Source organism: Thunnus albacares, chromosome 22, assembly GCF_914725855.1.
Source record: "Thunnus albacares chromosome 22, fThuAlb1.1, whole genome shotgun sequence".
In the NCBI taxonomy this organism is placed as follows: domain Eukaryota; kingdom Metazoa; phylum Chordata; class Actinopteri; order Scombriformes; family Scombridae; genus Thunnus; species Thunnus albacares.
In genome coordinates this window covers 16,092,993-16,117,666 of record NC_058127.1, presented here as the reverse complement: position 1 = coordinate 16,117,666, position 24,674 = coordinate 16,092,993, and the positions used below count along the sequence as shown (strand labels likewise).

General features: G+C 39.9%; 1 protein-coding gene across 13 annotated transcripts in view; it reads left to right on the top strand.

Moving 5' to 3' along the window:
• The window catches only part of LOC122973443 (adhesion G protein-coupled receptor L3-like), a 243,642-nt gene that overhangs the window by 50,190 nt on the left and 168,778 nt on the right, over positions 1-24,674 (top strand). Inside the window, exon 3 of one of the 13 annotated variants that reach the window (XM_044340970.1) lies at positions 4,099-4,211. The exons of the other annotated variants lie outside the window; for them this stretch is intronic. The gene's annotated coding sequence lies outside the window, so the exon portion shown is untranslated. The remainder of the gene's footprint in view (positions 1-4,098; positions 4,212-24,674) is intronic. 13 annotated transcript variants of the gene reach the window in all.

Genomic DNA, 24,674 nt, shown 5'->3' with positions numbered 1-24,674 from the left:
ATTGAGAGCAGCAGGCGGTAGTTGTGCGTGGCGCTGGCTCGAGCTTTTTTAGATATGAAACGTAAATCTGGTCCAGACATAATGGCCTCCGTCTCTTTCCTGTGTGGAAACACATTTCAGTGACTTTTCCTGCAACCCGCTGCTTCCCTCCAGATATCACGCTGTGACTGTGTACTGGTGCTTCTCAGAAATCAGATACTGTATTAGTGCTGAAAGATGTCAAATGAATTAAAAGCCAGGGATCGGTTTGATGATAAATATCCTAATGCAGCCCAACATGAAATTACCAACCTTCATTTGATGCACCTTTTTTTTTGCCTAATTTGTGGTCACCTTGAATTAAGTCTAATCTATTCCAGGGAAATCTTTTTAGGGAGGCAAAAATCATGCTTGATGTACCAAAACAATATTTTTGCAATGATTCTACAGATAACAGAAGCAGAAGTGCCACAGGATGTCTGGGATGACTATGTGAAGGATTTTACTGAGCCAAAATCTATTATTTTAAATTATAATTTATTTATTTATTGTGTCATGCAGATACAAGTGCTCAGCCCACATGGATTTATAAAACACCAAAACACAGTTGCAGTGGTGGGAAGAAAAAAAAACCCATTACATTGCAAACAAAGAACTTTGTCCTCTGCACCGTGCTCTGCAAATAAAATTCACCACACAAAAGGTCCCTTTCCTGAAACACAGTTTTTTATTATCATTCATCCATAAAATTAATTAGAAATTAAGGACATTTTATTAAATAGTGTAGCCCTTAAATATGTAATGAGCAATAAAACATAAAATGGGCTTAATGTCTTAATGGTAATGCCCCTGAACCTAACGTATCTTTTAGACTTTTGGATAAATTCCGCCTCACACAAGAGTCCACACTAAAGTTGTTTCTCATCAGACAATATGTTTGTAATTTAGGTTTGTACCAAACATCAAGAAACCATCTTTCTTTGTACATCAGGAACAGTTTGTACTGGGTATCTGTGATCTGTTTTGGGAAAAAAAAAAGAGAATTGATCATACAAAATAAGCATTTTACCTCACAAATCCACGGGTGTCCATGCAAAATGTCCCAATTAAAAAAATCTCTCTCGTGAACCTCTGTTCAGGCATATTCATGAGTCTGTTCCAAAGTTGAATCATCTCATATTTATGTCTTGACATTTGGTGGTTCCTGTCCCATATCCCCACTAATGGCCAAAACTGGTGTAAGTTTATGAACTCCCAAAAATCAAATTGCTTTTTAATGCACAGTGTTATAGCTCACATGTTCACAGAACCCCAAAATGCCAGACACGTAATCTGAAACAGGTGTGTAAGTACAAAATCCCAGATCTTCATATACTTTGACTCGCTCAGCACTGATCCCAATGACCCACCTGCTGAATTAACTAAAACACAAAAGTATAAAAAAACTGCTCCACTACAAAAACCTCTTTTCAGCCTCGTCAGAGAGTATGAACCTCTGCACTCTCCTGCAGTGCTTTGCATACCCAACATGGTTGCCCATTAGCATCCGCCATTCAAGTGTGTTTGACCATAATGGCCAGTGATGATGTTAGCCCTGCCAAGTTTTGGTTCTGTTATCTTAAAGCACTGCCATTTGTTTTTATAGTGTGATCCTGGCCGGACTTCTCGAAATGATGCAAAACAGGTCATTTGAATGGAAAAAGGAGTTAAGTCCTTTTGGCTTATGTCAGCAGTGTTCTTGAATTTGAATCCTATCCAGAGGTAGTTGACTTTGCCTTTGTTGACGCGTCCTGTTACTCGGGCAACTACAGTCGACACCGAAACGGCCTGGCTCGAGGATACCACGCGGAGCGTCAGAACCCTCTAAGTGACCGAATTATTTAAAAGGCACACATTGCTTGATGTAGTGGCAAGATAATAAAAAACGTGTTGAGCCTGTGTGCAAATTGCTTGTTGTCTTGACGACATGCACCCTGAGGGAAATATATTTGCTCAGACATGTTTGCGGTCATTCGGTCTCAATAGGAGCAGAGTTCATGTGAGAACACGCAGCAACATGCAACTGCACGAAAACATCACGTAGGCCTCTGATACACACTCATATAAATATAAACTGTAAGAAAAGATGAATATCGTGCAAAAATATGATGTGTTTATGTGCTGGATTTGCTAAATTATCTGCATATTGTTTTTTTAACCTCAAAGAACTCATATACATTAATTATGTGTTTTCAGAATCGTTAAGGAATACTATCAATTAGGCTTATTTGTGTATTGCTGCCTGTTTTTGTATAAATTAAAGGAAGATTCACACAAAAAGTCGCCACACTTGGACATTTGTTTACTTTAGTTTGAGCTACTATTTTTTTCTGAACATACGGCAGCTGTAACTTCAATTATTCAGTGTTGTTGAGTTCCTTATATGTATCTCTGTGTGTGTGCGCTTGATTAGCATATGAGTGTATGTCAGCTACATACAGCGCATGTACTTCTGCTTATCGTTGTGTCTGCTGAGACATTGCATGCCCACCCCCTCCACCCTTCTTCCCATATAATATTTATGTCCTCAGTGGCCCTCCATCATTCTCTTGAACTGCATTATCATGATAAAAAAAAATAAGTTTCTGCATGCATGCATTTTAAGTCCAGCAAATTATTTATCTCACTAAATAAAGAATACTGACGTACCCCGCGCTGACACATTCTTTAGAAATCAATATCTTTAGCTGCTGTTATTTCAGACATTAAAAGATGCTAACGCTAGGTTTGCTTCTAGAAAAATACACTTTTGTAAGCATTCGTAGTTTTTCTCTCTCCCAAACCATCTCACACACACAAACATTGTGTATCGCCTGTCACCACACACCTTGCCAGTCCCAGATGGCTATGTGGGTGAACGTTTCAATTGTCTTGATTGGTAGCGGTAAGAGTCCCTTCGACCATGTTGCCCCCCCCCTCGAGTCTGACAGAGAGAACGGTAAATTTGGACAGAGCTATTTCAGTATGAGAAAGGGTTACTGGGATGTTAGTGCCCGAGTGTCTTGTCATGTGCCCGGGCCTCCTCTCCTGATACCTGCCCTGACAGTTCCGGCGTCTTAATAAAACAACACCCTTGACAGCGAACTCACACGGCAGCTCCAGTGGTCTCTCTCCATCATCTTCTCGCCAGCCCTTCCGCTCCTTCCACTCCCACTGTGTCTCCCTATTGCTCCCCTCCTCTCCGTGACCGTTTATGCTAATGTAAACGAACAGGACGATCTGTTGATGACGATTAGATTCAAGCGCTGCGTGCACCTCTGGGGGCTATGCTGATATCATCTGACATGACAGACGAATCCAAAGCAGCAATGGCCCTAATTTGAAAGGCACTGATGTTATTTGAGCTCCAAGGCATTGGGCTAGAGATATTGTAAGTAGACTGAAGTCGGTATTTACAGTCACATGCTGATGTAGTGGAAGCCGTTCAAATGTATCTATTCCACAAGGATGCCCGCTAACTCGGAAGAGTTTTTCCTTTTTGGTTTTTGTAGCATTGAGTCTCCCTTGAACTCGCACTGCACCCCGTCCAAAGCTTCAGCTCCAGCAAGGTGTGCGGCTCTAATCAGCCCTGTTTGATGTGCGAAGGCAGCGGGCTTTACGGAGGAGCCAAGATCTCTTAGGACATTAAGGGGAGAGGAGAAGAAGGAGAGAAAGAGATTACTGCTGGTCTTTTTATAGAGGATCACTCCATCTTGTCCTTTTTAGCTCACTCATTAGTCCTCGCTTCCCCCCGGAGGGTGATTCTCTCTTTTCTGTCTCTCACCAAGACCAAGGCCACTTCCTTCACTTTGGCAAGGAACTTGTCTGGCGAGCAGTTAACCAAATATGATTCTCTAGCCCTTTCTGTCATTATCAAGTCACAGTCAAAATACGCTTGTGTGGTCAGAGCTACTCCCCGTTCTGGCAGGTATGGAAGAAAAAAAAAAAAAATCAGCCCAGAAGGGGGGAAAGGGAGACAGATGAATAATGATTGCACACGCTTTCCTTTGTTGCCAGCAGAGGTTGTGGAGCCCCATGACATGCCTTTTCTTCATTTTCTTCCCCCAATTCCCCTCTATTTCCCTCCCTCCCTTTGGCTAGTACCTGTGAAATCAGACATCCCTCTGCGCCCGTCAAAAAATAACCAACACTCTGCCACTCTGCAACTAGCTGTCAGGGGAGTTCACTGTCTGACATCCGGCGTACACGCTGAGGTAATCAGAAGTTGTCAAATGTGAAGTGTCCTCTGCTATAACTGAACGGTGTGCAGCGTTTTTGCCTGTCCAAACGTCGGAGCATTGGCTACAGTATAAGTGTACTAATGGCCTCTTTATCAACAGGGATCATTAAATAATGTCCTGCGACTGCATATTTGGCAGCAAAATTGTTGTTTAGGAGAGAAAAATGGAGACACAGATGGATAATAGGAGCTTGTTGTCACTGCCAGCCTTAGCAGCTAACCCAGTCGTGTGATGGAGGGCTTTCACACACTTTCATGACCTCTTATGATTATACATCGTTTTCAAGTACACCGAATGCTGTTCCTTTTACATATTCCCAAGTGGTCCATGAAAATTTAATTTACATATTTGTTCTCCATATGCACAGCCCCGCTCCGTAGCCCCCTCCGAGAGGGAAGCGCATGTCTTATAAAAACGCAAGCAGAGAAATTATTGATTTGCATCTGTTTATCCGGGATGAAGCAGGGCACCTCCCTCCTGTCAGCCCCGCAGTCTGCGTTTTGAAGATCCCGAAGGTGCCATCACACCCGTCTGTCCTTTTTACGGTGGCTCTAAACCACGGACAGGGGCTGCAATCTGTTTCCGCCCTCCCTTGAATTTTATTTACAGCCCCAGCCTGGCAATAAAGCCTAAAATTTACGACTTACTTTTTAATTAGAAATAATGTCTTGTAGAGTTTCAGTGATGGATGGTTTAATCAATATATAGACCGAGGCTGGCCCAATGATGGACGTCACTATTGACAGCGTGCAGAGTAGCCTAACTTAACACTTTGTCTTTCAAAGAAATATGTAGTGTTTTGTTTGGTGATGGAAACAGTACACGGTCCCTTTCTGTGTCTCTCGTCATTCTTTCTCCTTCCATTTCGCTGTCTCTCACTACTCTGTCAACGCTTTTCTTTTTTTTTTCCTCAACAGGCAGTGTTTTCTCTAGAATGAATCAACTTCCTCTGTCACACCATATTTAGGCAATTATTTTACCTCAGCGAAACCCCATTGTGTCGTGTGTCACATTCGCTCAGGTTTTAATAAAATAAGTGCTGAAGGTTGGGTTCTCTTGAATGGAAACCCGAAGCCAGGAGGAATGCAATTCTCAAATAGGTAGATATTTTTTTAGTGGGTAAAGATTTATTTTCCTGAAGTTCAGAGAAAAGAGAGAGCAGAAAGGATTTTTTCAAGTAGAATAATTAAATAGGAATCAAGTCAATGGGATTTGTTTCCTGGCTCTGTGGTTGATTGCGTAATATACACCGGGGATGGAATTATGGCACTTGACAACTGAAGTTCAATTTTGTCACTTGTGGCTTATTGTGAAGTGCTCACACGCGGCTGTGCAGAACTCTGTGTGGCTTTTAATTTACCAGACAATGCCAAACAGTGATCAGACAAGGGGAATGTGTTAAATGTGACTGTCACTGAATGAAAAATTCAATCTGTTTCGCAGACAAATTTCACTACAGTTGTCAGTGTTGTGAAGGCTTTAAAGAAATCTAAGACTGTCGCTTGTGGTTTGTATAGTTGCACACAGGACTGCAACTGTCATTTTTGCAATCATGTAACTGGTCTGACCTCAGAGTCCAAATATCCCCTCAGACATCATGTCACACGCTGTAATCGATATACCATTTGTACGGTAAAGTTGCATGTTGCGGCAACACTGCTTACTTGGAAGCAGAGAATGGTGCTTCAAAATGAAAGTGATATTCTGGAAATTAGCCACGTTTCAAAGTAACATTTTCATTGGTGTTTTTTTGATGAAGTTGACCCACTCAAAACCCACTTAGAATGGACTAGTGCTCTGCTTTTGGACTGCGACCAACCAGTTGGGAGCCACTGAGTCAGTCTATTAAAATGAAAAATGGAATAATGCTCACCAAAAATTCAGAGAACCATTAGAAGTGATATCTGCAAATTTCAGTTTCAGTTCAGAACTCAAACATACTTACTTTACAGTGATATAACAAAGAAAAAAGATCAAAATCCTTACAGTTTAGACTTATCAATTAATCGACTAACTGTTTCAGCTTTATTTTTCATATTTCTGCCATAATGGTGACTCTCAAGCCCCTATCTGTGTATTTGAAAATTTCGAGCACTAATAATTCTTATTGGTAGTGTCAAAAAAGAGGCATTGGTAGACAGATATGCGCTGGAAGCAACACAGACTGCATTCGTTTTCACTGGGGTTTCATTTTTCTACACACAAAAACCATACTGTGAGAATAATTTGTAATATGGGATCATCGCATAAAAATTCTGTACATAGGTACTTGAAAACAATAAAATGAAAAGCCCTCAAAAGCCCTCTACAGTATGTGTTAAGCATAAGAATATTTTACAGGCAAAGTTAATAAAGTTAATACTTAAACACTCTAAGAAACAAGCCCGAAGGGGAATTAATAAGTGCCTAGAATGTTTGTGTCCATCCCTCGTTGTCACAAACTAACAGTTGTGTTGATTTTGAATGTAAAACGACAAAGAAATGGACTGATACGCCAGCAGTAAGGGCATTGCTTCTAAAGGACTTCATACTTGCTGGTTGGACCACCTACCTTAAAGAAAACGCTAATAGACAGGATAATCTTATCCATACGCACACACACAGACATGCACACACACCAACATAATACCACCTGTCCTCTAAGACCAAGCACAATACCTTTCTTTCTCATTGATTAGTCTAGCATTCACTGCCCAGGGCAGGTAGAGGCCTTAATAATGACTTTATGCTTTGTTTTCATGGTCTTTGGAATAGAATAACCATGGATGACATGGATCCCAAGCTATGAGTCCCTCTAGTCAATGGTTAACTGTTCAGCGGCGATTCAAAGCATCCGGCCTCTGTCGCAACTGACCGCACTCCTGTAGATCTTGACCTGGGTATGTTTTCTTCACCCCCCCCCCCCTCCTCACCCCCCAGCCTCATTTCCACTCTTTTTTTTTTCCGTCCCCTCCTTCTGCTGGCATGTCTTAGCTTATCTACCTCCTTTGTGCAACATAAGCTTGTAGATAAGCAGTATATTGGGCCGGGTTACTCATGTCTGTCTTGTTCATTCATCAGAATCCTCTAATTCCCCCCAGAAACCTATTTCCCAGACTGCAGGTGGCCCGTGTTGTAACACCGAGGGCACGCCTGATCTCTCCAAAACAAGCATAGACATTTAGTCACCGCTGCAGCTTTTGTATTCCCTACGAGTGCCGGTAATGCCCCAATATGTATGTGCACTGCGAGTGTACACATGACTAATCTCAGAGACAGTGTAAAAACATGCCACTGATAGGTACGCAGCTTTAGCCGAGATTAGCCATGAAGTCAGGAATTATTCATTTGTTGTATTTGCCCCCTCCCTATTCCTAGCTGACAGATATGTGGCACGTACAAAGTAAACAGAATCCTACCGGGATCTTTAACCGTAGTTACCCATAAGCCCTAAAGTCCACAGGTGTTTCCAGTTGTGCTACGCCTTCAAAATGCGTAGCCTGCAGCAGGCTTTAGCTTGTCTTTTTCAAAGAATGACCCAGTTCTTACAATACCATGACATGTGGTAGGGTAACATTCATTGGGAAAGAACGATACAGAACTAAATAAGAGTAATGTCATGAGACTCCGGCTGGTCCTTTTTCACCGGTCAGGGTCACTGCCAACCATGATCTCTGTTCTGGGCAGTTAATTAGGAATTAGAACATGGCATGACCTGCAGGATGTTCTCCATGGTTAGAATAATGAACACCTGGAAATGGCAAGGAGCAAGTGTGTGGGAAAGAAAAAAAAATCGTTTGGCTTGTGCACAAGTCATTCCATTAAGACTTTTGAACTCTTATGGCCTTTATAATTACACTTCAGCATTTTTCCCTCCCTGTCTTCCTACATGAAAGTATTATTGTTTTATTCACTTTGAACGATTTATGGGTATGAGGTAGTGTTCCCCATCGCTGGATAAATTGGATTCCAATTTGACTTGTGATCTATGGTAAAATACAGTTAGCAATACATTGAAATTTATTAGGCACAGATTGAATTTAATGCAATCTTATCCGGTGCCAATGGAATTATATGAAAAACCAATTTAACTCAATTCACTCTTTACATTAATGAGATTGTTGTAATTTAATAATTTGATGATTCTTTCAGGTTTGCCTGATTGTTTAGCATCATTCCTTAATTATATTAAGAAATCTATCAGGCGACCTATTGAAAGGTGCACAGTCACTTATTGCGGTTGAGGACCATAAAACAAGCCTTTCTTGACCACCATATTTCATAATGTCATTTCAAATACGCCTGTAAGAGAAATGAAGTAAAAATACAATTCTAGAAATGTATGACCTGAGATAATTCAAGTATAGAAAAAGAAAATGCATAGTTTTCAGCATAGGTTCTTGTTGATTTCGGCGTCGCCTGATTTTTTTATCTAGCATTCCATTTGTATTGTCAAAACAAAGACTGTCTCAGTGTTGTTTGTGTATTCAGAGCAGAATGCAGCACAGGTGGAGCGTGGGTTCCACAGCTAAAAATACAGACCCTAAAAATTACATATACATGCTTTCTTAAAAAAAAAAGAAAAAAAAAAAGAAAAAATCCAATTTAACCTATAATTATCGTATTGCTTTTCTGGTGCAGCTGGTGTGTTCATGTGGGGCGACAGCAATTTTAAAATTCTCCCAATGCATAAGGCTTAGTTTTGCTCCCGTCTGCCATATCATAATCATTTGGCCCAATGCCTTGATTCGAATTGGTGAATTGTTACACCCTGACTTGGTAGAGTATGATACATCTGCTCACAGGCCACATTATTTTATCAGCAGCATTTGCAGGTCACAGTGCAGTGCAGAAGGTGGTGTTTTTCCCCCCCCTCTGTCTGTGCTGGCAGCGAGTACGCCCCAGTACACACAGTCCCTAGATGCAGTCTGGCAGGCCTAGTGAATCATCTTCCCGTCACAGGTGGTGGAAATACAACAGCGGGATTGGCAGTCCAAAGGTGGCGTCTGGCCCGTTGTTGAGTGAGGTGTTTGGCTTGCTTCCGCTGGAAATGAGGATATGTCATATTTTTTCTTGCGAGAGAGGGAAAGTAGTCGTACAAGTTTCTCTTTATCTTTCCGCTCATAAAAAAGAAACCAGCAATAATGTGGATTTGAGTGAAACTATTTACGGGATTATACATTAATTTCCAAACATATTTAGAATCAGTCTGCTCTTCTAACCTTAACCCTAACCCTGATTGTTTGTGCTCTTGCATGTCTTTCTGTGTGGGTGTGCTTTTCTTGCATTCGTCGTGTGCGTTTGAGAGGTTGTTTCATCTGGGCTCTTGTAGGAAGGTGGTTGCGAGGGCCGCTGATCAAAGGCAGAATCCTCGGGGCCAACAAGGGCCCAGCGCAAGCAGCAGATGTTTCCCATCTCTGTTAGCGCCTCAGATAGAGCTATCCTTATTTAACCGGCTCCGGCTAATGGCCCTCGCCTGGTGTCAGATACACCAGATCGCTTTTCTTCTCTTTTGTGTGCGCAACGTGGGACAGAACGCAAAACGCTGGGGATCTTGTTCCTCTGTGACACTCTCATTGTGCTCCTCTGTGAATTTTTGGCCAGAAAAATTCCTTTCACGGTAATTGGGTGTGAATGAAACACTTGTGTTTGTCTATTGTCTACAGTGCTATCTCGCATTCAGGTCAGTGGTTAAACAAGCCAAGAGAGAGGGCAGGAAAGGGTTGGGGAAAAACTGGGTCGTCGGTTCGTAGGTAGTGCAAAGTGAAAGGGATCAAGAGAATATTTTGCAAGGAGAGAACAGAGTGTGAGGAAAATGACAAAAAAAAATGTGTCTATTGTAGCTCGCAGACAATGAGTGAAGCAAAGAAAATAGCTCCAAAAAGCAAGAAAGGAGAAGCACTTTTCAGGAATAGCAGGCAACAGATATGTGTGAATAAAAACAACGTGAAAACTAGAGTGTTGGTAAAAAAAAAGGGGGATACAAAGCGGACAAGAATATCAGTGTAATATAAACAGCTAGCTTAGGTCCAGGTTCTTCATATGGCGTGCAGGAGATTGATTGAGAGATTTGGTGGGCCTAATTGTGCTGCACCATCTGCCCAAGTTACAGAACCTGCCAGGCATGTGACAGTTTCCAACAGGCTCACTGACGAGCAGATGTGTGCAGGAGTGTGTACACGAACGAACGCGTGTGTGTCTTTGTGTGTGTGTGTGTGTGTGTGTGTGTATTTAAGCACGTCAGACTCTCGTTACTTTGTGATCACATCTTTTTTCAGGGAATTAAGACAAGAATTCCTGTCTTGAATTACAGAGAAGTGACAAATGCAAATGCGCATTGAGGATTTTTTTTTTTTTTTTTTTACATAATTATATCTCCCTATGAGTAGCTGCTGTGGTACTTTGTTGCATCTTTCATTATTTGTGCGATCTATCAGTATTGTTGAAGTGGTCATTGTTGCTGTCAGTATTGTTATTGATACAAGAGCCTGACAAATGTCATAGGCACCGAATGAATTTCCATAAATCAATCATCCATTTCCCTCCCTCAATTACGCAATGAAACAGATCACCAGTGGAATTAAACAAAAGACTCTGACAAAATGTTCTGCACAATACATGTATACTAATTCTGCCAGTAAATTGATTTTGTATTCAATGAGATGGCCAACAAGGGATTGTATTTCTAACCAAAAATGCGGTCGTCACATGTTTTAACAAGGCAGCATCTGATAATCCTCTGGAAAGTCCTTATACATTAAATGACCACTGAGATTTGTAGTTTTAAAGGAATAGTTTGACATTTTGGGAAATACACTTGCTTAGATTTAGATGAGAAGATAGATACTACACCAGTAAATATGAAGCTACCTAAATATGAAGCTACAACCTGCAGCCGTTAAGCAAAGCCTTGAAACTGGGAGAACCAGCAATAGCACCTCCAATTAGCATCTATATCCTTTATATCTTAGTCTAGCTGTTTCCCTGTATCCAGTCTCCATGCTAAGCTAACCTAGCTGAGCTGTTGGCTCCAGCTGCATTCTTACCATACAAAAATGAGTGTGGTATCGATCTTCTCATCTAACTCTCTGTAAGAAAAGCGTGTTTCTCAAAACGTCTACCTTTTCCTTTAAGAATTAAGTATTATCTTTTGAGACCACCAAAATATGCCATACCTCCAGTACATACCAACCAATTCTCAAATGGAGAATATAGTTTGAGTACTGAAAAATCCAACCACAAAAATCAATATAATCAGTACAATTCAACATTCAGTAATATTTTGTGCTAGAGACTGAATGAATAAAAAAAATCCAGGGTTGAATCAGTAATGGCTTGGCAATCTTCAACAATGTCACTAAAAGGTGATGTAAACAAAGACTCTGAACCTTTCAAGGCCAAAATCTCTCCACAGACACTTGCGTGCATTAAAACAAACAAAAGGAAGCTGTTCCATTAATGAAGCGACGCTGCTCTCTGCTTACAAATACAAATAAGTGATAGGATTTGCCTGAAATTGGACACCTTTGTCTTGCCAGAGGGGGGGGGGGGCACTGGATTAGCAAATACGGTAATTGCATTTGCATATCAAATCACAAACAACTATCCTTCTGCTGCTTTGTCCATAGAAGGGCTTTGATTTGGCTTTTCCATCTCCTCATTTTCTGTCTGATTTAGAAACCTTTTAACTATCAAAGTGTCTTATATCATTACTATTATATTATTATTGTAAATGAATCATAATGGCATCTATTCTTTATATAAGAATTGACATATTTCAATTATGTTATAAAAGGCAGTTGTTAGACAGTCAGTTCATGGCTTAAGAAAAATACAATTTCCAAGATTTTCATTCATTGCTCGTTATAAAATCCATCTGAACTCTGTCGTTCCCAGCGTGAATGTTTAACAGCCTTATTCATTGAGTTATCAAGCCACAGTATCTGCAGCAAAACAAACAAACAAACAAAAATACATGGCATCCTTGTAAATGTCTAACAGCCATCCAAGCCACTAAACACGACAATAAAGTAATGGTTGGTTAATTTACACACCAGGCTAGAGATTGCATTGGTGCCAATCCTGCAAAATGATGTTAAAATCTGACAGTTAGAGCAATAATTGCTTAAGCATGAAAGTGAAATGCATCCTCAAATGGAAGCCGGTGAAAAGTCGAGCTGTTGAACTGCAGAGCAGAAAAGAAAAAGGTCTCCTATTGTTGTCATATTTGTGTCTTTCATGATGTTCTGCAACCCAGTCTCCTCTCCTTGATTTGGCCACAGACGACGAGGGACGTTGACATGTGTTTCATATTCTGCATGCTCGTATCCCCCAAGTCCCTCTCGTAATTATTATTCAGTAGATGCACTGTTTGGCACAAGGACAAAAGTTTGCATAATTTATGCAAGGCCGTCATCAATTTTTGAAAAATGACCCCGGCTTTTTCTTGTGCTTTTAACTAAATAGATGTACTTCAGCCCGGACATAAAACGACCGCAAGGAACAGAGAAAACTTTATTTATATCTTTACCTAAACTTTGAACCAATGCAACACTTTATAGAATATATTAGGGTTGCTATGTCCAGCTAAAATAAATTCTACTTCATTTTACCCGTTCTCCTGAGACGACTATGCTCTCCCATTGGGATAACACTACTGAAGTATATGAAAAATTCAAAAATAATACATCGTAAGGCATCTTTTTTTTTCTGCCTCCTGAAAAAGTCGGCTTCTCAGATAAAGTATTTGGAGATGAGCTGGGTATGATAACACGCAGCACACTTCCTCCGGATGTGTCCCCGAGGGCTCTCACCTGAGGACTTGGAGTTATTTCCAGCATAGAGCTCAAAGGAAGAGGTCCTCTGAGGGGAGAAAAAAAGGGACTTTATTATTCCACATCCCAAGAGAAAGTGCTCTATTTACTTAAATGAAGAAGAGGACGATGTAAATAAACTCCCTTTATTCCATTCCTTTTCTCATGTCCATACATCCCATTTTCCATCCTTTCCCCACTAATCCTGATTGTAAATGTTTTTCCATAGGATTGTCCACCGGTTTGGATTTCAGTAATCTATGGCTTGGACATTGTAATCCATTTATGTTGCCAGAACCGAGAAGGGGAGTTGGATGTTTATAATTTTGTTCATGTCCTGTAAAGACGGAAAACTGGCATTTGTCCTTTCATTTTTAAATAGGCTAAGCTTAGTGAACAAGACACCATTATCTAGTATTCTGGGGGTAAATTGCAAGATTGAATAATAAGCTTTTTGGCTCCTCTACCTGTTCTTTCAGTCTCTAATGATGGAATATAAAAAGAAAATAAAATGATGTTTCTGTTCTGGTCTTAAATGTGCTACATGAAATTCTTAGGTACTTATTAAGAGACATATCTAATCTCCTAGAATGTGATTATTATATTTCATTTATATGGAAACATTTTACTTTTTTCTGTGTCTATTTTAACATTGCCCATAATTCGTTTACCTATTTCCCATCATAACTCTTGCTAGCTGAAGCCACGTTGCAACAATCAGCCGACTAAAAATTTCTATTTGTGGAAAATACATATTCAGTGCATACCTGTATGATGTTGCTACACAGTCATTTCAGTAATGATTTAAAGACACAGTAAATGGGCTATGTTTCCATTCAGACCGAGCTCATCAGATCATATTACTTTTCCCTCCATGCAGACTTAGCATTTCCATTTAAACCTGCTGTTTGCATCTGTGGAACCAATCAATAACCCAGCAGAGTGTGTTATTTGCATGGTAACTCCTGTAGAGAAAGAAAGAGAGAGACAAGTACTGGCATGGAGGAAAGTTTTTTTTTTTTCTACCAGACTCTGTAAGGTTGTTAGACAGCAGTTTGCCCCTTGACCTTCAAAAACATCTGTTTGGGTCGAATAAATAAAAGTAGGATTCAGTTGCATTGACTGTGCTTAATAACCGTTTGACTCTGCTCAGGAAAATTGAGGGCAACAATGCAGAAATATTTTGAAAATAGCTCACTAGTGTTCTTGCCCAAACTCTCTCTCTCTCTCGCTCTCTCTCTTTTTTTTTTATTTTCTCAAGGAAAACAGATCGATGTGCTTCACTTGGTTACGGGACCCTTGGGATATATTACTTGTCCATGACATGCAGCACCAAAGCCAGGATTTTTTTTTTTTTTTTTTCCAAGATTTCAGGATGCCAGACAAATACATCAGATGCATCTCACTTCATAGTTTGACCTCCAGAGCTGTGGAATTTGAATACATACATATTAACAAAGAATAATATTTGTCACGGATAGTCATTTATTGTCTCGTCAGATCTGAGCCTGACCATTTATTACAGCTTATAAGAACCTGTGTGGGGACAGTGATGGAGGACCCTGAATACTCAACTCTATTTCTTAGTGAGTTTTACTTCAAGATAAAGAATAAGTGGCTTCAGCTACATATTCCCACATACTGTAGTAGTCAAACCAGAGGTGTGCTGATGTATGTGTTCTTTCCTGAAGTCTTTAGAAGGAAGAAAACTTTAAAAATACAGGAAACAATAGCCCGAGGATACATTTCTTGTCTGTCTTTTCAGCTCCAGTGACAGCTTGAGTTTATCCTTTTGTCCATCAGTTTACAGAAACCATTGCTGACAGTTGATATGAAGCCATATGGCACTCTGAACCCTCAAACTACAGTCATCTTTAAGTGTTAAGTGCTTCGTTTTTCACACTAGCATGAGGTCCATTGTATTTATAATTCATTTGGCGGGAAGGGCAAGCGTCATTCGGTAGATGGGACATTATATGCATATTTAAACAATTTAACACCCACAAACTGCGGCGCCTTGTCTCTGCTAATACACCACAACATTTTCATTTTTTTTTTTTTTTTCCCTAGCTGTTTGAAGATGTGACCCAGGATATGTTGCCCTATTAGAAAGCAATAATGGATAAATTGCTTTGTAGATGTATAATAAAGGAGCGCTGTGAACGACTGCGGGCGCTAAATAATTTCATTCTCAATCGTTCAAATACGACACATTATTAAAATTTAAAAGCCAGTGTTTTTTTTTTTTTTTTCATCTGCCGGGTAGTTGCCGTGTTCATTTGATGGGGAAATATCATATGCGAGTCTGACTCATAGCTTAGACATTATCAGTCAGTATGTTTGTGCTGAGTGGGGGTATGCGTCTAACACTTGTTTCCTGTCATGCACAAGCTCCATATGAACACAGATGTGCATTCATGCCTCTCACACTCAATTTAGCGTGAAACGTGAGCCAAGTTTCAGACCCTGCCTTAATAACTGAGCTCTGGTGTTTAATGTGTGGGTCATGCTGTCGATGCGGTGTGATGTGCATGTGCCCCATGTGAGCGAAGACATGCTTTGACTTTGGCACGCTTTGTGTGTTTGAATTACACAGTACCGACATACCGCTGTAGGAAAACTGAGCTACTCAAATCCCACATGAAGTAGAGAAAAACAACACCAATTTTTGCCAGAGGTTATGGTTTCTTCTCATTCAGCCAATCAGTGGAAGCATGAGCACTTAGCTGTGGTGCTTGTTTCAGATTCCAGGTGGTACCCAGCTCCTACTCCATCTTTTTTTAACCTTTACACACAAACAAATAGTTAGCTAATTCTTGGAAGTAGCACCTGTTAGCTACTGTAGGTGGTAGTATGCCAGTTAGCTGGCCATGCTAATGATTGTAGCTTACATTAGAGCAGACAAATGCACTATTTAATTCATTCCTTACACTTTTGCTCTTGTCTTTTTAGTGCTGGAAAGGCTAGGGAAAAAAAGACACCACCCTCCACACTCTTTAAATGCAGAGTATAGCTCCTGCTACAGCCCCATGCACACCGCTTCAGCATGTGGAGAAATACTAGGCTTGAAAGGGCTGCCGCTCCTAGTTACGGTCGCTAAGCTATGATTGGACATTGGACATTCATCGCGTGGATTCAGGTGTACGCGAGCCGCAATGCAACCCACTAATACTAAACAAAAGAAACATAATCTACAGAAACATAAAGCACAAATCAGTAGCATTACATTTTAAACACAGTTTAATAAAAACTGTCACAAAATAAAAATCACTTCAGTCCACTAAATATGAATGAATGCTTACAAAGCACATTTAGGTATGGACTGCCTCCAGCTCGCCTTATTCTAACCCTCTCACACGCTGCTTCGTCTCACTTCGAGTCATTTGAATTTTTAAGGGATCGTCAAAGAAACTGTCAGCATCAGCGTGCACGGTGGAAATCACTCAAACGCACTGAGTTATTGGTGCCATTTGCGGCAGGCATTAGCGCGTGGATACGGGCATGGATCACTGAGGTGTGCTTCAATCTGAATAATGATTTGCCGAGTCAGACTGAACAGAGGACATTTCTCCGTGTCACTCCAGTTAACATGTGCCCTTTCCGTTCTGGTGACAGGTCCCTGCGTTTGACAGAATGTCTGCTTGGAAAGTTGTGCAAATATCTTGTGTGCTGTTGTCCTTACCGAAACTAAATTACAGTCCACATGGCATGTTAAGGAAAAATACAGTTTTAAAGAAACGAAATGTCACCGGCACAATTTTATAACATATCAATAGAAAGGGGCACTGTGATCCAGATTTCTAATAAACCAACATGTTAATATGGTCTGAACCTGTCTCTCACAGTCAACTGTACATATCACTTGACATTGTCCTCTGACATTATGCCTGCTTTATTGTGTTATTTTTATTTGAAAGTAGTTTAATTATCTCCGCTACCTCATTGTCAGTATCCAATTTGTGCAACTCTTAGTATCATAAAATTGCATTAGCCTTTGTGAACCTTATTTTCCATTATGATGATTCAGAGAAATCTTTGTAATGTTCGTATTAAAGCACTAATGTACAGTGTACTGTGGGAATACTCGCTTATTGGGAATGTGTTCGGGCGGATGTGTGATTCAGCTCTGGCCAGTACGAGGTCAAAGCAGACAACAACCATGTGCAGATAAGGCTGCAGAGATTGGAGTATAAATGATTGGAATTCACGCTCATGGGCTTTTTTTTTTTCTTCACGTAATTCAGACAACAGAAAACAAGAGCACAGCAGTTACGTTTTGCCATCATCAATCACCTCAGAGAGTCAGTGGCCGTGATGCGTCAAAAGGATGAAAACCATGATTCTCAATGATAGGGCTGTTAAATATTCAGGCTCCTGAGTGGATGGCATCGGGATATGTTGTGGGAGGAGACGCCATCAGAGCTGAACCGGAGGGAAAACTCATTTCAAAGACCCACTGACTATGTTTACATGCACATGCTGTAGGAAAGCAGGTTATTAAGAGAAATCAGGCATGAGGCAGGAAATCAGAGAACACAGAATGATTACTCTAAAAGTCGTGTTTACATGCACATGGTCAGTAATCACATTTTTTTTCCCTTCCCAGTAACATATTTTTGAACCAGAGCAGGCAAAATTTTATTGTCAGTGATAGCGATATTAGTGATTAGTGATGCTTCAGAGGATGCTTCTTTTTGAGAGCATCGGGACAAACAGCACAATGAGTTTTTGCTTACCCCGTGAATGTGTCTGAATTTTACAGATAATACTCTTCATCTGTAGAAATGGACTTATTTCAGTTCTGTTTTTTTCTTGTTATAAGGATAAATGATCATTTTCATCTCACCACACAGCTATCGGATATCTTATCTGTGCACAAAAGGCCAGGAAATCAGATTTGTCTACAAAAATCTAGCTGTGTAAATCATGCTTCTATTAATCCCTTTACACTGATAAAGGAAACAAGGGTTCATGTTTAAATTATGTTAAAGATCAGGTTACTGCAAAACAGAAAGCCAACAATAACCAGGTTATTGAAAGGATAATGCTGCATTCACATGTTTTCAGGCGGATGGTAGATGGCAAACTGGATATCATTTTAGTGGACGAGAGCAGGACGGTAAAATTAGGTGAGGCAGGCAGAGAATACCGGCAATGGTAATGATAGCATTGCCGTCAGAAGTTAAAATATTTCATCTTGGAAATGAATGAATGACCTCACGTCATGGAGGGAATTTCACATTAATTTTAAGTTTGCAATAGAATATTAAGAGAAAGCTGCATTTTATAACTACATGCATTACTAGAATAATTACATAAAATAATAGACACAACGTAATTTTATTTAAAGGGGACTGATTATGCTCATTTCCTCCAGCTCTATATTTTTATTCTGGGACCACACTAGAGTAGCTTTGCATGATTCACAGTTAAAAAAAACTCCTACTTTATCTTATACTGGCCCTTTATGCAGCCATTCAGTTCAGCATTTTATTCTCTATTAATTTACATTTGAACCTCTACTGAGTATTTATGGCAGGAGGACGTGTACATGGGATTGACTCAAAAATAAATTACAGTGCCTATGTTTATTATAAAGAAGAAACATGTCACTTAATGCAATGGTGTGGCTTTCTGATGTGTTTTTAATATTTTTCAGACAACAACAGTGGAGCTCCGTGGGTCAGAGGAATAATATACTAGCCTTATCCTTAAAGTTCATGTAAATGCACTGGCTGTAATAAAGCAAAGATATATTTTTAAAATATGGTAGGTGCTACAGCTTTGAATTGAGAGTCCCATTTTCCTGGCTCTTTATATTTTAATTACCCTTAATGTGATTTTTTTTTTTTCACTGAAGGGAAACAAGGTAAAATCTCCCAAGTAAAATGTTCCCAGTGGTATATAGTCTCAAACAAGGCTATACTGTTTACATTTCTAAACTGATATGAATCAGGTCTACCATTCACATGGATTTAATGCTCCCCATTGGCTGTGTCACATTACTCATTTTTCAATTTCAGTTTGGAAGCATCCATCAAATTTGATGAAGCCTCTCAAATTCAAGATGGTAGCAGATTTTTAGACGGAAGGCAGACCCTGCACTGGGAGTTTTAAGTCGTCTGTTAATCAGAGACACCCATAATTATACTAGTTGTGAGGCATTTTCCTCATTTTTCAATTTGTATGCCCAACGTTGGCAAGAGTTGCCTAACTATGTTCATTCTGAAATTCCTGACATGAGCATTGTGGTGTTGGCTGCTATTGTAATATTTCCACCCCTCCCGATGGACATATTGGGTTATAAATATGAGATCCACCAGTAATGTCTCGCACAGATGATGTTATTAGACTTGCCAGCCTGAGGCATCAGCTGTGTGTATTGGACGTCTGTCAAAGCACAGTCCTCTCCTCCCCCAACTTCGACTCCCCCCGTGCTGAAACCAACTGGTCCAGGAATTGCATGCCAGACTCGTGGAGAGTCCCAGAGACCCCTCTCTGCTTCATGTCCAAGTCAAAAGAAAGACTCTGGCATTAAAATAAACTCCCCTGCTCTCATAGAGGCAAAAGAAAAAAAATCTCCTTGCCTTGGCCAGCTGCATTGGGAAATCGGGTTGGGGGTGGGTTGTTAAGGGGTAGTGGGTAGGATAGAGTTTCAGAGTTTGCTTTAAAGGTGGTCTCCCCACACACTCCTGATGGCCTGTTGTGCAGGTTGAATAACATTCCAGTGTCGGATTGATACAAAAATGAAATGAGGAGAATGAAAGGAGAAAGGATGGATGGGTGGAAAGCCCCCTTCAGCTGAGCTTTGGGCACCCCACTGTAAGTAGGGGATAGAGGTGGCTGACAGGACTCCCCAGAAATGGAGTCAATATTGTTCTGTCTGAGAGGCATTGAGGTTTTTGATCAAAGAGGATCATCAGGGATGTAAAAAAGTCCACTATGGGATTGGTGCCAATGTCAAAACGATTTGACACTGATTCCATGACTCAGTATGCAATGCTATTCACTACTCTTACTCCTACCCTTTTCAAAACAGAGTAAGGTTACACCAGTTGGTAGTGCAGATGGGCATTAAGACATGCTTGTCTTACAGCATTGTGTAATTTTTTTCTAAATGCAGGGTTGTCACTATCCATCCAATATTTGTTGAGACGTTTAACTCTCAAAACTACAAATGTTAACCTCATGGTAGTGCGAGAAGAGAAGTCAGGGGATTTTGTCCCAATCCATCTGGTAGATGTTGAGATGTTTCACTAGACAATGAAAAACCTTGACCTCCTAGGATTCATTCTCTGGGCACCATAGGTATTTGTATTAAATTTCATGGCAATACATTTAATAGATATTTAGATATTTTCGTCTGAATCAAAGTGGTCGACTGCTTTTATCACAGTTTGTTAATTAGGTTGAAAATCTTATATGAATTTTGCATGAACACACTAGCTGAATGACTTTTCTCGAAAACCTTGTAGGCTAATCTCTTTGACCAAATTAAATACAGGTTGCTCCCTTAGACCTTCCAGCATTGATACAGTACGCTCAATATTGATTGGGAAAATGCCAATGCCATCAACAAAGAGTCTACTGTTATCCCATCGGCATAAACAGGAGGCAATCTCATTAAAAAGACTATGTTCCAAGTGGGTCTGCAAAATGTCCACATATTTGGGGTGTGGTACTCTGGAAAGTCAGAAGCAATTACTGACTTCCTTGCTTTCATCCGCTCTGTGGACAGGGCAGAATGGTGTTTGTGGCTGTGGCGTAAGTGGACGAACATTACACCAGAGTGCAATTAGGACTCGGACCTGGGTTACAAGTCCTGATGATTCTACTGTGTGTCAATTAAAGTGTGTTATTTGAAAGATGGAGGAAGAAGTAAAGAGAGAGCAGAGGGTTGGTGTGTGTTCATGCACTTGCTTTGTATTCTGAAGTTTGTCCCAGCTGCCAACAAACACACAATATTACATTTTATTCAGAGGTGCAAAGCCTGTTGTTATTCTTTTCAGTCCAATCATACCACAATTGTTAGGCCTTCTAGGTCTATCTAGCCAAACCTTGAATCCATGTTGTGCACTTTTAATTCTCCGACTAAATCCTGTGCCTGTAAATGTGTGTGTGCGCAATCACAGCGCTGTAAAAGTCGTGGTTTACAGTCTGCTCCAGTACTTTGACATTCGCTAACTGTCTCCGACCGCTTTGCGGCTGCCTCACCCCGGGAGACCTCCGCTTTTAGATTTAGAAAGGTTGCCTGCTGATTCCAACCCAAACACATTCTACTGCTCAGCCAAAAGACACAGGGCAAGGTCAGTGGATTATGTGTGTATGTTTTCATGCCACTCCCCGAAGTGTGTCTGAGTACATAAAAACACAAAAGCACACACAGGTCACAGAGTGTCCTCTTCTCCCCCGTAAACTGCGGGTACTCTTCGTTCATGTTCTGATTTGACACATAAAACATCTAACTCGCCTCCTCACGCTCACACACACAACACGGATAGAACAACCATCGATACCTCCAGCGCTGGTGTCGATGTGATTCTCTCTGATCCTCTCATTAAATGTGTTTTTTCAGATGTGTACTTCTCACTAAGTCTTTAATGACTTAATTAGAATTAGTCAGCATCTATCGAAATTAAACCAGTACATCCTAAATGGCTTCTTTTTTTTGGAAATAAAACCATGTAAGAGTCTATGCTGCTGAGTCTGTTACACAAGTGCTACATTAGTTGGAGCACACACACAGTTTATGCAATGCTGCTGCATAAACAGAACTCTTCTTTTGTGTTCACTAACAGTAAATATACTGTAAAAATACTTGGTGGACTGCAGGGAAAAGTATATCAAAAAGAAGTAAGGGTAAAATTTAAGCTTAGTTGAAATTCAGAAGACAGTTAAATTGAGGTTTATATAACCCTAGGCGCCCTAGCTATCTCATCAGGTTTTTGAACTCTTGGTAAGATCAGACAGTTCGAGACCAGCAGTGATTTTTCAGACCTGAGAGCATTTGCCTCGACAAGAGAGGAGAGTATTGCTCTCTTTGTCCGGAGACATACCCCATGAGGATGTTTGCCCAGACCAATCAGACTTTCATCAAACTCCATCCTATACTAGTCTTAGGACTGAAGGACTCTACCGCCTGCTAGCTCTCTACACTTCTCCCATACTTTACTCGACAGGCACCTCTTCCCTGTGGCTTGGAAAAACAAAATGCCCAATTATAGATGATTATCTCTGAGCATTTTGTGATAAGTTGGAATCAGGGAAGAAGTGAGGAAGAAGGGCTGGCAACAACAAAGGCCTCTCAGGGTGACCTGAACCATAATGATTCGGAAATGGTTCATAGGATCTTGGCTTTGCTGTCAGCTGTTGCCAGTGCACTCTAGGTTGGTTCTTTTCACAGCGAACTGCGTGGGCTGTCAAGTTTATCAAAGCCAACAACTAAAATGCATTAAAATCAAAATATTACTATTACTGTTTCTCTGAAAACCTTGTAGTGTTATTCCCATTCTACCTCTGCTTTTGATCTTTTCAATTTGGGGTTCAGGAGTCGGTCCTTGAGCGTTCTACCAGGCATTCACGAGTTTATTCTTGCTCGCTAATCGATCACACCAAAGCCAGGTCGCCGGGGTCTTGACAAGAGAAGCTCTCTCACATTTCAGCCTGCATTTTCTAAAAGCTGCTAGACAACACAAAAGGAGCCTACAAAGCAATTCAGCATAATGACCTCTTGACCTCTGTGTCAACTATGTTTGGATAATTATTCACCTTTAAACACCAGGTGAATAAGAACATCTGATTGAACCAGGAAATGGGCTCTTGTTGACTGAAATGAAGACCTATGGAGTGGTTGGAGTGTTTGCTCTATTTTTTCCCTACATTTTCCATTCCCTTAATGTCATTTTTGAGTCTTTTATATACCCGTGCTACATTTAAAAACATTTTCTTTTTCAGTTTTACTTGAGTGTCTGACTCATTCTTACCTTAAGCAGTGTAGAAAACAAGAAAGTGAATGTAGTACAGCACTTTGAATGAGGTTTTTTTTTTTTTTTTCAAAGCATCGGTATAATATTATCTTTAAAGTTCTAGTGATGTTGAAGGTTGAGAACAACAGTTAACCCACAGTACAAATTGTACTCAGGATACAGCATGTTTGAAATAAGCACAGTACAACAGGATACTGTAATGTATCATATTTTACAATACAATATGAAAGACAATAACCTCTAAAGAGCAGGAATGAATCATATATTGTATTCATTTACTTTATTTTAAAGTGCTTTCAATTTCAAATACAACTAAGGTAAAAAGTTGGACAAAGAAAGGATTACAAAAGAGTGTATCTCAATAGTGGTCCCAGAGAATCAATAATGAGTTGCAAGAAAAAACATCACTATATATATATATATATATATATATATATATATATATATATATATATATATAGCATTGATTATTTGTTCACACTTTTGTATTGATATTTGCACATTCAGGAACATTGCTAGAACCAGGACATTTGACACGATAACAGGCAGAGCAGGTTCTAACAAAAGATGTTTTGACTCAAATGAAATCTGAAAAAAACTGAAATCAACAGTGAAGCCTCGACGAAAAAAAAAAAGGGCCTTGAAGTGTCTGCAGTGTTGCAATGAATCTTTTGTCCTGTATGTTTGCAAATTATATTGTTACCATTTTCCTCCCAGTGAGAAACTTATAATAGTAGGATAGTATTTCAAAATATATTTGAAATTATTATGTTACATAACAATAAAATAATCTCAATAAGACAAATCTAGAGTGGTGCTTCAATAAGGGAATTCAAGATTTGGTCAAAACTTCAATTTTTTTTTTTTTACGTAACTTAAAGCAAAATTATGTAATTTTTAAAGAAGAAATATTACATTCATTTTCTTACCAATGAAAAATTGAACTAATAATCAATAAAATCCACCTTTGTTCAGTTAAATACATTCTATATTATACTCAACATTATTCTTTGAATCTGACTTGACTATGACTCACAGCTTGTGGTTGCTAGTCATCTAATGTATGTTAGCAAACTTTATATAGAAACTGCTGAACAATAGACATTACTGACTCAGTTTACTACCTTATTCTCTACTTTTCTTACTGTACTGTGCTGTTGTATTACATTTTAACATTTAATTATTTCCCGTAAATGTCACTAACAGTATGTCTGTAGAGACTGCTGTTCAGCAAAGGTTACATAGACTTGCTTCAGTGTAAAGAGCTTTTAGCTTGTTTTTGCAGGTATAAACAATAAAGCACTGTGGTTTTCTGAGTTACTTAGCTCCCTCTCTGCTTTTCCTCAGTCAGTACCTTTGCTAATGTACACCACTTCTTTCAAGCCTTTCATAATATGTATGAAATGTACATTTAGTGTACATTGATGGACAGAAATGCATATATACACACACCTGCCTTCTCTTTAAACCCCCTCCTCCCCCCTTCTCCCTCTCTTGCTCTGGCTCTAATTGTGCAGTGAGTGGAGTCCAGGTGGAAACCATTTGAATTCCCTGTGGTCGTGACCACTGTGGTTGCTTGTGACACAGTCATACCTCTCATTTCCAGACCATTTACAACATATTCTGGCCATTGGTAACGTTCATGCTACAATCATTAC